The sequence below is a fragment of the Zootoca vivipara genome, chromosome 16, assembly GCF_965207765.1.
Source record: "Zootoca vivipara chromosome 16, rZooViv2.hap1.1, whole genome shotgun sequence".
In the NCBI taxonomy this organism is placed as follows: Eukaryota; Metazoa; Chordata; class Lepidosauria; order Squamata; family Lacertidae; genus Zootoca; species Zootoca vivipara.
The window spans coordinates 35,917,147-35,920,405 of NC_142599.1; positions in this window are offsets into that span (position 1 = coordinate 35,917,147).

The window sequence follows — 3,259 nt, forward strand, 5'->3', positions numbered from 1 at the left end:
CAGGTTGGCTTCCCCAGTTGTAAATCTTGCATTCCCCGTTTTGACATTTCTCACTTTGTTTCAGATTAACCTCCACCATGGTTGACTGTGGTCCATCTTGCGCTGTCCCATCCTGTGCCTCCACCCCAGTTGTGGGTTTTGGATCTGCAGGCTACAGAGGTCTTGGCTATGGCCTTGGCTTTGGACATGGAGGTTTCGGCTGGGGGCTTGGAGGCTCTGTTGAATCCTCTGGATCCCTTGGCACCCTGGGGGGTGTTATCCCTTCATGCATCAACCAGCTCCCACCAGCAGAGGTCGTGATCCAGCCACCTGCCTCTATTGTGACCATCCCAGGGCCCATCCTCTCTGCTAGCTGTGAACCTGTGTCTGTTGGAGGCAACACTCCATGCGCTGCTGGGGGTTATGGCTATGGGTACGGCAGAGGGCTCTTTGGGGATGGTTATGGTTACCTTGGAAAGAGGTCTTGGTTGGGTGGCCGTTCTGGTATCTGTTCATACCCCTGCTAAACCCAGATGGATGACCCCATTGAAAACTCAGAATTTGGATATCCTGGCTCCTGCCTGAGTTCATGCGCTCACATTTCAGAAAGGCTGAGTGTGCACATTGCTACAGGAAAAGAATGCAATTTGTGGATGCTCAGCTCCCTCTGAAAAGCCTATTCTAATGCCTTTTCTTGCCTTCCTTTTTTTTTTTAAAAAAAATTATGTATATGTCCCTCTCTGTTCTGCAAGCCTCCACTCTACACTAAGCTACACAATCTGTCATATATGAATTTAGAGTTCTTGAGTTAAAAGCTTTCCCCTTGGGTAGAAGAAGTTGCAAACAATTCCTTTCAAAGACAGTGCTATGCCTGCTTGGCTTAGCCTGTGTTGTATCTCATGATTTATCTCATGGATGGGAAACCTCTCTCTTGGCTCCAGGTGTTCTTGGAATCTAGCTCCCATAATCCCCAGCCAGAATGGCCAATGGTCAGGGATTATGGGAGCTGTAGTCAAACAACATTTGGCAGGGTCTACTGTAAAAGCAAACTGTCCACTCTGTTTTCATTAAAACTCATTCTTCAATGTCTTATAAGCCTTCTTGTTTTGTTTTATCTAATTCCGGGGGAAATCTACAGCAGAAAGATTGTTATCAGCCAGGAGGGAGGAATCTTTCTTTAAATATTGCATTTATCTGCTCATTTTATACATACATACATACATACATACATACATACATACATACATACATACATGCATGCATATGATTTGCACACCCCTACAGTGTTAAGAAAGTCACTCATGTAAATCCAAAGTTTTGTCTTTCTTACTTCAGATATTGTACATAACAGGGAGATATTCAAAGATGCAGAAGAAAAACTCACTCAGAACCACACAGCCAATCAGGGCATGTGCTAACTCCGTAAAGACCACCCCATTCCAATGCCCCAGCCACTGCCTCTTGTTGGTTACCTGGTTTTCCAATATCAGAAATAACCCTTAAATTACAGACTGAATGATCCCTACTGTTGCACTTCAAACCACTGCGGTACACAATTCTCTGCATGCCATTTCCTGAGATGCCCCTTAGCTACAAATATTAATAAGCCACACTCCCCAAAAACCCCTCAGCAACGGACTTCAGACCTGAATAAAAGCCTATACATGGAGATGTTGTTGTTTAGTCATTTAGTCATGTCCGATACTTCGTGACCCCATGGACTAGAGCACACCAGGCACTCCTGCCTTCCATTGCCTCCCACAGTTTGGTCAAACTCATGTTGGTAGCGTTGAGAACACTGTCCAACCATCTCATCCTCCGTCGTCCCCTTCTCCTTGTGCCCTCCATCTTTCCCAACATCAGGGTCTTTTCCAGGGAGTCTTTTCTTCTCATGAGGTGGCCAAAGTCTTGGAGCCTCAGCTTCAGGATCTGTCCTTCCAGTGAGCACTCAGGGCTGATTTCCTTCAGAATGGATAGGTTTGATCTTCTTGCAGTCCATGGGACTCTCAAAAGTCTCCTCCAGCACCAAAATTCAAAAGCATCACTCCTTCGGTGATCAGCCTTCTTTATGGTCCAGCTCTCACTCCTTCATGGATCACTGCCTTGTCGTGGCGAAGGGGCTTGAATAACTCAGAGAAGCTATGAGCTATGGCGTGCAGGGCCACCCAAGACGGTCAGGTCATAGCTGAGAGTTTAGACTAAATGTGATTCACCTGGAGAAGGAAGTGGCAAACCACTCCAGTATTTTGCCAAGAAAACTCCATGGACAAAGACAACAGGCATACATGGAGATGTTTTACTTAAATTCCAAGATGGATAGCAATTTGTTGGAGTGGTGGGGTGTTTGTCCAATTCATAATGCAACTGAGCCCTGCGAGTCTGATCAATTCACATTCCAAGCTGAGCAACAGGGCCGGCCCTCTCACGAGGCAATGTGAAGTCACTGTCTCAGGTGGCAGGATCTACAAGGGCAGCAGATTCGGCCTCCAAGAAATGAATTGGACACTACTGCTGCTACACACTCTTTTGAGGCTTATAACTGCATCCTCCTCGGCAGACCCACCCCCCATAACGTCTCTATAGTAGCCTCCTGGCAAATAGGAAGTACTACTGGTCTACTCCTCACAGTGGGGACTGCCTTCTGAGGTCTTCTAGGTGCTGCACCCAAATGGCATGATTCAGAGCAAACCCACCCCATGATGGCCTTTGATTCCCACTTCAAGCACTGGGTGAGGTTGATTTGATTCCCCTCCTTGTTCCCAATGCATATCTTCTTTCACCCCCTAGTTCCCAATGTAGATCTTCACTCCTCACATGTTCCTGATGTAGTTCTTCTTCATTCACCTCTTCTTCCCAGGTGGGGTGGTTTGCACCATTTTGCAGTACACCTCAGGTCCCAAAATGTATTGGGCCAGCCTTTCTGGGCATAGCTGCCAAGTTTTCCCTTTTCTCGCGAGGAAGCCTATTCAGCATAAGGGAATTTCCCTTTAAAAAAGGGAGAACTTGGCAGCTATGTTTCTGGGCAATAATAATAATAATATATTCTTAATTTATACCCCGCCCTCCCCAGTCAAAACCGGGCTCAGGGCGGCTAACACCAATAAAATTACAATAAAACATAAAAAGCAATTAATTAAAATACAGATTAAAATACAATATTAAAATTTAAAATGAAGCCTCATTTTAAGTAGTCCATAAATCCAAACCATGAGGGAGGAAAAACACAGGGGTCAGACTAAGTCCAGCCCAAAGGCCAGCAGTACAAGGGTCCCAAGCTGCA